Raw genomic sequence first — 14,032 nt, 5'->3', positions numbered from 1 at the left:
AGATGGCGGTGCGGGACTCAATGTTCTTTCCATCGAGATGTTCGATCGCCTCCATGTGCCGTATGATCAGCTGCAGCCCACCAAGCCCTTCTTAGGAGTGACCGATGGCTCCACCACCCCGATAGGGCAGATCCGCCTCCCTATCACCTTCGACCAGCACGACAACTACCACACCAAGCTCATCGACTTTGACGTCGCTCACATCCGCCTGCCTTAGAATGCCATCCTTGGGTATCCGACCCTAGCCAAGTTCATGGCAGTGACCCACCAGGGCTGCAATGTCATCAAGATGCCATGGAGTCACGGCCTCATCATAGTCACCTGTGACGAGTAGGATGTGGTGTGTTCCCTTGTGCGCGCCTACCAGGCTGCGACGGTTGAAGACCCAGACAACAAAGGCGCCATCTACCCTCCCGAGGCAGTCCCCAAGAAGAAGAAGCAGCTGCTCCGCCAAGTGCCTCAGGAGAGCAGTGTCTCAAGTGGCACTACCTCAGGACCAGCGCCCATGGATGGGACGCCTCCCTCTCTTGCATAGGAAGGCGCGCCCGGCGCCCTCCTTGGGCTAGGCTCGGGGGCTCTCTTCTGGAGGGCCTCTGACCTAGCCAATGTCATGAGGGCGGCGCTCGGGCACCACATGGAGGCATGCTTCATCGCATGCTTCCCTCCCGAGGGGACTAGGCACAAGGTGCCAGGTGCTCATGAGTTCATCATCAAGATGACTAAGGAGCTTCAAGAGGCGAGAGCCATGCATGGCGACCATCGCCTACCACCTGGCGCAGCTCCTTGTCCTGGCGAGGGAAACAAGTTGCACATCTGCATCAACATCCCCAGGCTCAACAGAGCTGCAACTCAAGAGCACTTCTGGCCTTCGCGCGCTGGCCGGTGTGAGGGCCCACCTCACAGCTACGTTCGCATGCCTTTCGTCCTACCGAGCATGGCTGCCGCCTACTAGCATCACCTGCGGGGCATCCTGGCGGGTCAGGAGGCCAGGCATCACGCTGTCCTAGTAGAGATGGTGACGGTCCTTCATAGGCCTCCCGAGCCTCGGGACCCAGGCGGCTTGTGAGGAGCGCCTTCTTCAACATACGTCTTCGGCTGCTCCAACCTCTCTCCAGCAACGGTGCCAGGTGACATTGAGGGAGTCCTGGATTAGGGGGTGTTCGGGTAGCCGGACTATACCTTCAGCCGGACTCCTGGACTATGAAGATACAAGATTGAAGACTTTGTCCCGTGTCCGGATGGGACTTTCCTTGGCGTGGAAGGCAAGCTTGGCGATGCGGATATTCAAGATCTCCTACCATTGTAACCGACTCTATGTAACCCTAACCCTATCCGGTGTCTATATAAACCGGAGGGTTGTAGTCCGTAGGCAATCAACTCCATACACAACAATCATACCATAGGCTAGCTTCTAGGGTTTAGCCTCCTTGATCTCATGGTAGATCTACTCTTGTACTACCCATGTCATCAATATTAATCAAGCAGGAGTAGGGTATTACCTCCATCGAGAGGGCCCGAACCTGGGTAAAAAACATCGTGTCCCTTGTCTCCTGTTACCATCCGGCCTTGACGCACAGTTCGGGACCCCCTACCCGAGATCCGCCGGTTTTGACACCGACATTGGTGCTTTCATTGAGAGTTCCTCTGTGTCGTCGCCTTTAGGCCCGATGGCTCCTTTGATCATCAACAATGATGCAGTCCAGGGTGAGACTTTGCTCCCCGGACAGATCTTCGTCTTCGGCGGCTTCGCTCTATGGGCCAATTCGCTCGGCCACCTGGAGCAGATCGAAAGCTACGCCCCTGGCCATCAGGTCAGGTTTGGAAGCCTAAACTACACGGCTGACATCCACGGGGACTTGATCTTCGACGGATTCGAGCCACAGCCAAGCGCGCCGCACTGTCTCGATGGGCATGATATAGCTCTGCCGCCGAACAGCGCCTTGGAGGCCGCATACGCATCGGTTTCGACCATTGATTCGGAGCCTACTGCGCCGATCGAGGATCAGTGGTTGGACGCTGCCTCAGGGGCTGCGATCTCAGAGGCGATCGAGCCGAACGCTAGCCCCGCACTCTACACTACCTGTGACTCCGAGGATCCAGACTCCTCCCCGGACTCCGAACCCCCCGCGCCCCTGCCAATCGAATCCGATTGGGCGCTGATAATGGAGTTCACCGCTGTAGACATCTTTCAGCATTCGCCTTTTGGCGACATACTGAATTCTCTTAAGTCTCTCTCTTTATCAGGAGAGCCCTGGCCGGACTGCGGTCAGCGAGGGTGGAATAGGATGATGAGGAAATTCAAAGCCCACCCACCACCCACTTTGTAGCCACTGTCGACGATCTAACCGACATGCTTGACTTCAGCTCCGAAGACATCGACGGCATGGATGACGATGTAGGAGACGAACAGGAACCAGCACCTGTAGGGCACTGGTAGGCCACCTCGTCATATGACATATATATGGTGGACACTCCAAAAGATGGAGATGGCGATGGAACAGTGGGGGATGACGCCCCCAAGAAACAGCCAAAGCGCCGGTGTCAGCGGCGCCGCTCTAAATCCCGCCAAAGCAAAAACGGTGATTCCGGCACGGGAGATAATACTACCCCGGATAGCGCCGAAGAACACCCACCTCAGCAAGATTCCGCACAAGAAGATGGAGAAGCCAACCCTCATGAGAGAGCGGCAGACCGAGAGGTTGAGGATGATAACTATACGCCTCCCTCCGAAGACGAGGCAAGCCTCGATGACGACGAATTCGTCATACCATCAGACCCCGCCGAACAAGAGCGTTTTAAACGCAGGCTTTTAGCCATGGCAAGCAGCCTCAAGAAAAAGCAGCAACAGCTTAAAGCTGCCCAAGATTTGCTAGCTGACAGATGGACTGAAGTCCTTACGGCCGAAGAGTATGAACTCGAATGCCCCTCCAAGAGTTACCCGAAGCGCAGGCCGCTACCCTGATCAGAGGAGGAAGCACCTACATCACCAGCGCATGACATGGCAGACTGGCCACCTCGCGGCCGCGACAGAGAGGCCTCTCGGCCCTCCACCCAAGCCATGCCCCGACGCCTCTCAACTAAGGCACGGGAAAATGCACCCGACCTGCGAGACATACTGGAGGATAAGGCAAGACAAACAAGATCGATCTACGGATCGCGCAGGCGCCCTATGGCATGTGACAATGATCTTCACTCCGGATACAACAAATCCGGCCGGGCCGAACACAACAGACATAGCTCTTCCGAGCTACGTCGTGATATAGCCCAGTACAGAGGCGCCGCACACCCGCTATGCTTCACGAATGAAGTAATGGATCATAAAATCCCAAAGGGTTTCAAACCCGTAAACATCGAATCATACGATGGCACAACAGATCTGGCGGTATGGATCAAGGACTATCTCCTTCACATCCACATGGCACGCGGCGATGATCTACACACCATCAAATACCTCCCGCTCAAACTTAAAGGACCAGCCCGGCATTGGCTTAACATCTTGCTAGCAGACTAAATCGGTTATTGGGAGGACCTGGAAGCCGCATTCCTCGACAACTTCCAGGGCACTTACGTGCGACCGCCAGATGCCGACGATTTAAGCCACATAATTCAGCAGCCAGAAGAATCGGCCAGACAATTCTGGACACGGTTCCTAACAAAGAAAAACCAGATAGTCGACTGTCCGGACGCAGAGGCCCTAGCAGCCTTCAAGCATAACATCCGTGACGAGTGGCTTGCCCGGCACCTGGGACAGCAAAAGCCGAAATCCATGGCAGCCCTCACGACACTCATGACCCGCTTTTGAGAAGGAGAAGACAGCTGGCTAGCTCGCAGTAACAACTTATCAAAGAACCCTGGTAATTCGGATACCAAGGACAAAAGTGGTAGGACACGTCAGAATAAGCAAAAACGCCGCGTTAACAGCGACAGCAATGAAGACACGGCAGACAATGCCGGATTCAAAGGCTATAAATCCGGTCAGCGGAAAAAGCCATTCAAAAAGAATAATCAGGGCCCGTCCAGTTTGGACCGAATACTCGATCGCTTGTGCCAGATACATGGCACCCCCGAAGGGCCAGCCAATTACACTAACAGGGATTGTTGGGTGTTCAAGCAGGCAGGCAAGTTAAGGGCCGAAAACAGAGACAAGGGGCTGCACAGCGACGACGAGGAGCCCAAGCCGCCGAACAACAATGGATAGAAGGGCTTTCCCCCACAAGTGCGGACGGTGAACATGATATACGCAACCCACATTCCCAAGCGGGAGCGGAAGCGTGTGCTACGGGACGTATATGCGATAGAGCCAGTTGCCCCAAAGTTCAACCCATGGTCCTCCTGCCTGATCACTTTTGATCGAAGGGACCATCCCACTAGCATCCGTCATGGCGGCTTCACCGCATTGGTTCTCGACCCAATCATCGACGGATTTCATCTCACAAGAGTCCTCATGGACGGCGGCAGTAGCCTGAACCTGCTTTATCAGGATACAGTGCGGAAAATGGGCATAGATCCCTCAAGGATTAAGCCCACAAGAACGACCTTTAAAGGCGTTATACCAGGTGTAGAAGCCAACTGCACAGGCTCAGTGACACTTGACGTGGTCTTCGGATCCCCGGACAATTTCCGAAGCGAAGAGTTAATCTTCGATATAGTCCCGTTTCGCAGTGGCTATCACGCCCTGCTCGGACGAACCACATTCGCAAAGTTCAATGCAGTGCCGCACTACGCATATCTCAAGCTCAAGATGTCAGGCCCTCGAGGAGTAATTATGGTCAACGGAAACACCGAACGCTCCCTCCGTATACGGCGGCTCTCGCAGCGGAGGTACAAAGTAGCCTTCTCAGGCAATTCTCCAGTCTGGCCATTAAAAAGCCAGACACTGCCAAGTGCGCCCGGAGTAACCCACAGCAGGACCTCCTGGCACACTCTGAGCAAGCGTAGCAATGCGGCCCCAACCCCAGCTTTCGCGACATAGCGAAACCAGTACCTCGCATACATAACTACGCCCTTGAAATACCATGGGCACAGGGGAAGGGGCACAATAACGGCATGCCCAAAATACGACTTAAAACGTACTAGGGGCTGCCGGATTCTTTTTTTATTTTTTTCTTACTTTCAGGACTCCATACTTCGGACGACCTGTTCGGCAATTCGACTGCCGCACAAACGATGCAAGATCCAGGGAGGCAGACAAACCATGCCGCATTATGGAACTCCTAGGTGGTCTCTGTTACGAGCGGTATGCCTGTTTTAAATACAATTCCGCGGCCTGCCCCTGGTCAGGACATACTGAATAGTCCAATATCTTTTTGCTTATCGCACTACTTGTATCGTTCGGCTTTGATAAATAGCCTCTCTATAAACAATGCATAACTTTTGTCTATTTTCTGCATTACTCTCTTTTATATATGTTTATTAAATGACATGTTGCACCCGTACACTATGGTACGACAAGTACACCAGGGGCTTCAGTACCCTTTAATATGGTGTGAGAAGTCCGTACACTTTCACAAGTGCGGCACCCCGAACTTATAGCACTATATGCATCGGCTCCGAATCATGATTTGGGTCAATAGTTGGGTTTGCCCGGCTCCTATGTTTTGGTGCCTTACATTCCGCTATATCAGCTAAGGTAGCACTAGGAGAACCACTGCGATTGTGCCCCGGTTGAGCTGGGTTAAGCACCTCAGTGGAGAAAGCTAAAACTGACTGTCATGATGAGGCGAGAGACCGGTCGCTGTTCGAGAGGTTTTTCGAGTCCCTAAAGACTTATGCCACTTCGAGCGGGGAGCCGGATTTGTCCGGCCAAGGCGTGGATAGCGCCCCGAACTCGGTCTTCCGAACTAGGGGCTTAGCCGAAATTTAAAATTATAAAGTTCTATGGCTAAGTGAGAGTGTTCAAGCATTATAGTCTGATTGCCTGGTTCGTTGTGCTGAGCGCCTCCCTCGAAGGACCCAACTATGGAAAAAAGAGCGCTCAGGTTTATCACGAACACCCCAGCACTAGTGGCATGGGGGCACAAGCCGATGACTGGCCATCTCTCAATTTTTTGATAAACGGCCGCACAGAAAATAATATTTTAAATTCAACAAGCATTGCTTATGCGCCTATGAACAAGTTTTCAGCGCACAGGATAAAAACGAGCGAGTTTATTCAAAAATTACATACTTGGTACATTCATCCGCCACAAGGCGGGCACCCACAAGAACATCCTTGTAATAGTTCTTGGGCTTGCGATGCTCCTTCCCCGGCGGCGTCCCGTCCTTCACAAGCTTCTCACCGTCCAGCTTACCCCAGTGCACCTTTGCACGAGCAAGGGCCCGACGGGCACCTTCGATGCAGACGGAGCGCTTGATGACCTCGAGCCTTGGACAGGCCTCCACCAGCCGCCGCACCAGCCTGAAGTAGCTCCCAGGCAGGGCCTCTCCGAGCCATAGCCGAACTATGAAGCCCTTCATGGCCTGTTCGGCCGCCTTGTGGAGCTCGACCAGCTGTTTCAGCTGGTCTCTCAAGGGCACAGGGTGTCCGGCCTCAGCATACTGAGAACAGAACACCTTCTCTGTCGAGCTGCCCTCTTCAGCTCGGTAGAATGCGGCGGCGTCAGATACGCTGCGGGGAAGATCTGCGAATGCCCCTGGAGAACTCCGGATTCGGGTAAGTAACAAGTAGTTTACTTTTATATTTCTGCTTTGCATAAAGAATGCCTTACCCGCTGCTATCTTCTTCATCTCCTCCAGCTCTTGGAGGGCCTTTTGGGCTTCGGCCTTGGCAGACTTGGCAGTCTCAAGGGCCGCCGCGAGCTCAGACGCTTGGGTCTTTGACTCAAGCTCCAAACTCTCATGTTTTTTCATGAGAGCCTGAAGCTCTTGCTGCACCTCGCCGACCTGAGCCCCAAGTTTCTCTCGCTCGGTGCGCTCCGCGGCCGTTTTCTTTTTGGCCTCGGACAGCGCCTGCTTAAGGGTCGCCACCTCAGTCGTGGCCCCCATAATAAGCAGTGCAATCCTATTATTTTTTGCAATCACGCCTCTTTATAGGCACTTTTTCTGTAAGGTACTTCCTACCTTCTTTTTCCTTGAGCTGCCGCTTGGCAAGGCCGAGCTCTTGCTCGGTCCGCTTGAGGTCCTGTTTCAGGACACCCACCTCCGCAGTCAGTGCGGCGGTGGATAGCAGCGAAGCCTGCACACGCATATTGACTCTTTATTGTTAGACTCCTGTGAAATTTACTAGATCCTCTATTTGGCTTTTCTTTCCGAATGCCAAACAGAGCATCAGGGGCTACTGTCTATGCGGTACTACTTTTATATATTTTTACTTACCTTGAAGCCTATTAGAAGGCTAGCACAAGCTTCAGTCAGTCCGCTCTTGGCGGACTGAACCTTCTGGATCACCGTACTCATAATAGTACGGTGCTCCTCGTCAATGGAGGCGCCGTCAAGCACCTCAAGCAGATTGTCTGGCACCTCCGGTTGGACGGAGGCCGCTGGCTCAGAAGGCTTGCTCCTCTTGGAAGGAGTTCGCCTACCGCGGTCCGGAACTGTTGAAGATTCCGGCGCGGTGTCCGGCACAAAGCCGGACTTGGAGACCTGGGGGGTCTTGTTCCAGGTCGCCTTGCGGCTCCTCCAGGACCACCTCCTCCTGCCCCGGAGCTTGTTGCGACGCCACTTCGGCATCGTCCGCAGTGCGGGGGGAGACAGCGGGCGGAACTGAGTTCACGTCCGATGAATCCAGGGAGCCACTCGACGACTCGTTGAGTTCGGCCCGGGGCGGACTGCATAATTACATTCGACATTAGGGAAAGCTATGCAACAAAGGAACATCATGAGTTATTCTGATATCCGAACTTACGATTTCGCCGGACGCTTGGCCCTATTTGGCCACTCCTCTTTGCCCTCTTCGGCGTTGGGGGCGTAGTCCAGCGGAGGGGTCTTCCTTTTCCTAGACCCCTCGGCCTCCCCCGTTGGGGCGGCCTTCCTCTTCTCTCCTCCCTCCGCTGGGGGGGAGAGTTTTCTCCTTCCTCCTCCTTGTTTTCGTGGGAGGAGGGCGTCTCGGACTCGTCAGATGACGAGTCCAACACCACCACATTACAGGCACTCTTTCGAGTCCCCGTGGCCTTCTTCTTCTTGGCCTTCTTCTCCGGCACCACATAAGGCGCCGGAACCAGCAGCTTCACTAGGAGAGCAGGGGCTGGGTCTTCGGGCAAGGGAGACGGACAGTTAATCGATCCAGACTTCGCCCGCCAAGCCTGTCAAAGGTAAGGGAGTTTAGATCCCGCATAGAGTCAAACTATGAAAAAACTTAACATCCTGTAAAAGGTGAAAATAGCTTACCTCGCTTGCGTGACGCTGCGAGCTGTATCCGCGGTCCTCGAAAGCGGATGTGGGAGCCTCGGCGCCTTTGGTTAGCACCTTCCAGACGTCTTCATACGTCGTGTCGAAGAGCCTTTTAAGGGTTTGGTGCTGCGCCGGGTCGAACTCCCACAGATTAAAGTCCCGTTGTTGACACGGGAGGATCCGGCGGATGAGCATAACCTGGACTACATTGACGAGCTTGATCGGCTTGTTCACCAGGGACTGGATGCATGTTTGCAATCCGGTCACCTCTTTTTCGTCGCCCCACGACAGGCCCGTCTCTTTCCAGGACATAAGCCGCGTGGGGGGTCCGGATCGGAACTCGGGGGTTGCGATCCATTTTGGATCGCCCGGCTCGGTGATGTAAAACCACCACGATTGCCACCCCTTCAGGGTCTCCACGAAGGAGCCCTCGAGCCATAGGACGTTGGCCATCTTGCCCGCCATGGCACCTCCGCACTCCGCCTGGCTGCCGCGCACCACCTTGGGCTTGACGTTGAAGGTCTTGAGCCAGAGGCCGAAATGGGGGCGGATGCGGAGGAAAGCCTCGCACACGACGATAAACGCCGAGATGTTGAGGATGAAGTTCGGGGCCAGATCATGGAAATCCAGGCCATAGTAAAACATGAGCCCCCGGACAAATGGGTGGAGTGGAAAACCCAGTCCGCGGAGGAAGTGGGGAAGGAATAGTACCCTCTCATGGGGCCTTGGGGTGGGGAGAAGCTGCCCCTCCTCGGGAAGCCGGTGCGCGATGTCTTTGGACAAGTATCCGGCCTTCCTTAGCTTTTTGACATGGCCCTCTATGACGGAGGAGACCATCCACTTGCCTCCCGCTCTGGACATTGCTGGAGAAGGTTGAGGTGGGAAGTGCGGGCTTGGGCGCTGGAGCTCGGGTGCGCAGGAGATGGATAGGCAAGGGAGGAAGAAGGCGTAGGTAAAAAGGTGGATCCTTGTCCCCTTATATGGGCGGATGCGGTTGTGCGTCCCCACCTGCCTAGTAAAACTCGCTTGCCTCCCAAGTGCCGTGATAAGTGGCGAGGTTGAGTTACCCATGTCTGTATTGATGAGAATCCCGTAAAGGGGGGGGGGGTACACGATCTCTGCTTTGACAAGACGTGCCAAGGAAACCGCCTCGCAAAACACGCTGAGGTGGAAAAGTGAAAATGATTCAAGTGAAGGACTTGGCTGTAGTGTGATGACGCACTGCGGAATACGTCAGCAGATTTGATTTGTGTTAATATTATTTTCTCTATGGCAATATGTGGAAGCTTATTTTGCAGAGCCGGACACTACTCTTGGTGTTTACAATCTTCTATGAAGGACTTGGAGGAGGAACCCGCCTTGCAATGCCGAAGACAATTTGCGCGCCGGACTCGTCGTCATTGAAGCCTGGTTCAGGGGCTACTGAGGGAGTCCAGGATTAGGGGGTGTTCGGGTAGCCGGACTCCTGGACTATGAAGATACAAGATTGAAGACTTCGTCCCGTGTCCGGATGGGACTTTCCTTGGCGTGGAAGGCAAGCTTGGCAATGCGGATATTCAAGATCTCCTACCATTGTAACCAACTCTATGTAACCCTAACCCTATCCGGTGTCTATATAAACCGGAGGGTTGTAGTCCGTAGGCAATCAACTCCATACACAACAATCATACCATAGGCTAGCTTCTAGGGTTTAGCCTCCTTGATCTCGTGGTAGATCTACTCTTGTACTACCCATATCATCAATATTAATAAAGCAGGAGTAGGGTATTACCTCCATCGAGAGGGCCCGAACCTGGGTAAAAAACATCGTGTCCCTTGTCTCCTGTTACCATCCGGCCTTGACGCACAGTTCGGGACCCCCTACCCGAGATCCGCCGGTTTTGACACCAACTGACATCTTCCAGTTTATTTAGTGGGGGCGCCCCTCGTTCTGCGTCATCCCCAAGTCGCATAGTCCTGTCCCTGCGGCGCATATCCTTTTGTGTCTTTAGTTTACCTTGTTGGGGGCGCCCTCGGGCTGCATCATCCCCAAGCCGCATGGGTCTTTCCCTGCAGCATGTATCATTCTTGCATTAATCAGGACTAGCTTGCCTCATCCCATGAGTTACTTTATGATTATCACATGCCTGTTCGGTACTTAGATACCATGAACGTCGTATGCCCTTGCAAATCCACCCACGACCGCCTCATGATTAAGGACTGGGACGACGTATGTGCTTGTGTACGTCCCTACAGCGTCGCTAAACCCAGGAGGCTGAGCTCTGGCTCAGGAGCCAGCTCCCGTGTATGTCATCTCCCATGGCCCTTGGTGCCTTGTTCTTGCATGAGTTAATCGCGGGCAGACAAGCCAGGGCGCGCGACCCAGTGCCTCACCACCACGGGAGCCGCGCGCCGGTTGTATTTCTTCAGGATTTTTCGCATGAGAAGACTGGGCACAGCGTCTGTGCTCAGGTCCGTCTCTACAGCGTTGATAAACCCAATGCTTGAGCTTTGTCTGGCGGGCCGGCCCCGTTCACGTCACCTCCTGGGGTCATTGGTGTTTGGACTTTTCATGTGATCACCTTAGGAGTTTAATTTGGCGCAGGTTGTCTAACCATATCGTAGGACCACCACAGCTGTCAAGAATCAAAATCAGGCGCAACCCGCCTTGAGGTAGGGCCTCGTGAGTCACATGCTAGCTCACGAGTGCCCAGACACACCTCGTCTGGCCTTGCCGTGCAAGCCACGTGTCAGGGCGGGGGCTATGCCCGTGCAAGTGCGGAAGCGCTATGCTCCGTGCTGGTGATAAACAACTAGGGGTGGCCCCATGGCCGCATAAACCTCAGGGAGCCACCAGGCTCAGTGTCTAGCCTCATCGCAACACTTTCCCTCGGGAGAGTCGCCGAGGGGGCTGGGAACGGGGAGCTACGCTCAGGTCATGCCTAGTGTACGCCACCCTGCCAGGTCCCTCGGACCTAGTCATCACGCGCCCCTCCCGAGTGGGACCTCAGCGAGGACAGGTATGGGGGTATATTTGTACGTCAAGAGGGAGTCCTGAGCATCATGACTTAGGAGCCTAACTGGCCACGTAGCCCCTCACCCCTTGGTCTCATCCTAGCGATTCGAACGACCCAACGGTAGCAGAGGCATGCGCGGGGCCGGGCCCTGCCGATGCAGAACGCTAAGGCCTACTTTCGCATTCCCTTCCCGAGGGCTGTTTGTACGTCAAGGGGGACTCCTGAGCATCATGACTTAGGAGCCTAACTGGTCATGTAGCCCCTCACCCACTGGTCTCGTCCTTGTGATCTGGACGACCCAACGGCAGCTGAGGCATGCGTGGGACCGGTTGCGCTGACGCAGAACACTAAAGCAATGGGAAGGAAATCGCGGAATCATAACAAATTATTACAAGACATATCATTTCTCCAAATGCCAAATAGAAGTTTTAACACCTCCATGAGGCACGGTGCATGTCGGAGGGAAATAAAAGTGGAGAGGAGCACCTCCAGCAAGCCTTCTCTTCAGCCTTGGGCGCTGACGTCAGGGAGTGCCCCTTCGTCGACAACGTCGCTGTTGCCCATGGCCGTAGGATTGGCGGCACCGTCAGCAGGAGGCGCATGGTCGACGGTGAGGAACTTCTCCAGCAGGGCATCCACTAGGTCCTTCACGGCTTCGGCAGTAGCTGTGCAGCGCTCCTCGTCCACAGGCTCAAGCAGAGCTCCAAGGTCGGTGTTTGGGTCGCGAAGATGGAGGTGGCTAAAGATGCGCATCATAGCCGAGGAGGAGAGCGCGCGAGCCTCCCCTTCCACCATGGTGCCGACACCATTGGCAACGCCCTTGAGCGCCTCGACAAGCTAGGGGAGCAGCTTGGCGGGGCCTTCTTCAGCAGTAACCAACGGCTCCTTCAACCCCCTTCCGTAGAGTTCCCGCAATGCCTTGCAGGACCTCTTCTCAAGGGAATCGAAGGCAGCACGATCATTCGCAAGGATGTTAGCCTTCGCCTCTAGCAGGGCCTTCCCCCCCTCCACCTCCTTCTCCAGCTTCTCCAGGCGATCGTGCTCCGCTGCTTGTGCCCACGCCGACCGCTCCAGCTCAATGTCACGGCCGGCGACCGCGTCTTCTCGAGCCTTCAGCTTCTCCTCCCGTGCCTCATGTTGACGAGCCTCGACAGCATGTTCGTTGCGTAGGGTCTCTAGCTAGGCCTCCACCTCCCGACAGCACTCCATGGTGGCCTCGGCATCCTTCAACGACACCTCGCGGGCGGCCGGGGCCAGGTCGGCAGCCTTCTTACCCTCCTCAAAAGCTGCCACGGCCTGGCCCCATGCCACCCTCACGGATGCATCGGATCGCAGCCACCCCGAGACCAACTCCAGTCGCCCCGACGCCAGCCAACGGTCGGCACCCTGAAGGTCATCGCGAAGCTGGGTCAGCGCGAGAAGGGCGTCCTCCAGGGCATGAGGCAAAGCAGGGGGATCACAGCCTAGTTGTGCGATAGAAGGGGGAAGAAGCGGCAACGACACTAACACCTACAGGCTAGCGGCAGCAGAAGGGGTTGGGGGATCCTGAGCCTTTGCAACCTCGGCAGGTGAGCTGGGGGCGGGAGCCTCAGGAGCGGGCTTGGCTACGGAGATCGCCTTCTCCTAAGTATAGGCTTCTGGATCTCGCGTGGATGACCCGGCCGCTGATGCGTGGGAGCCATCACTGTCCTTCCGGGCCGGAGGCGACGCGGCCACGGCAGGCCACTGGGCCACAGGGGTTGCGGTCGCCCCCTTCTTCTTCTTCACCATCGGCGTTGTCCTAACAACACAAGGGGGAGGCATCAAGAAACTACAGCGAGGACATGAATGAAGGATTAGGACGAAGCACTTACTAGTCCACGGCAGCGTACTCCCTCATCCTCTTCTAGAGCACCAAGCCCAAAGGCTTCGCAGGCTGGGATACCGGCACGCGAGCCCCAGGGGCAGATAAGGGTACGGTGGCCGGACCCGCAGTAGCGCCAGCTAGCGACGAAGTAGAAGTGTCACCTTAGGAGATCAGTGCCCCTGGACCTCGTGCCCCCGGCAGGGTGCGGCGACTCCCTCACCGGATGCTCGCCGGCATCAGTGTCGTCAGGAAGGGTGCAGAGGATATCTGCCAGGCACGGAGGAGAAGTCTCCCCCTCCCCCTCCCGGGTCGCTTCCAAGTCCGACCTCTCCTCCTGGACGGACTCATCGGAGGACACCACAACCGGGGCTCCAGTGGGAGCTTGCGGCACGAGCCCGTGCTCATTGAAGACGGGCATGGCGGCGGCGATCTTCGCCCCATCCAGGCGGCGGTACAGTGGAAGATTGGAATTAGGAGGGTACCCCTGGTCCTCCCCGACCAAGAGGTGGAGGGCCTTGTCCAGGTCCTTGTCAGACAAGGCATCCAAGCATAGGCGGAGGTCACCTCCCTTGTCCGTGAGCTTCCACAAGGGGCGCGAGCGCGCATGGAGCGGAGCTAGGCGCTGCGCCAGGAACTCCTTGACGATCAAGGCCCCCGTCAGCATCTCCGCCTTCAGGTTGTCAAGCTTCAGGTCGGTCACCATCTTCCCCAACATCTACTCCGCCCGTGGGTCGGTGAGCTTCGCACTATTCCACCCCTCGTGAGGCGCTGGCATCCCTGTCGGTAGCACCAGCCGAGGGTAGGGGCTCTTGGCATCCATGAGGACCCACTTGTTCCGTAAGCCATTCACCTTCTTCCCGGC

The sequence above is a fragment of the Triticum dicoccoides genome, chromosome 4A (assembly GCF_002162155.2).
Source record: "Triticum dicoccoides isolate Atlit2015 ecotype Zavitan chromosome 4A, WEW_v2.0, whole genome shotgun sequence".
Lineage (NCBI taxonomy): Eukaryota > Viridiplantae > Streptophyta > Magnoliopsida > Poales > Poaceae > Triticum > Triticum dicoccoides.
Note: the sequence above shows the minus strand (reverse complement) of the source record.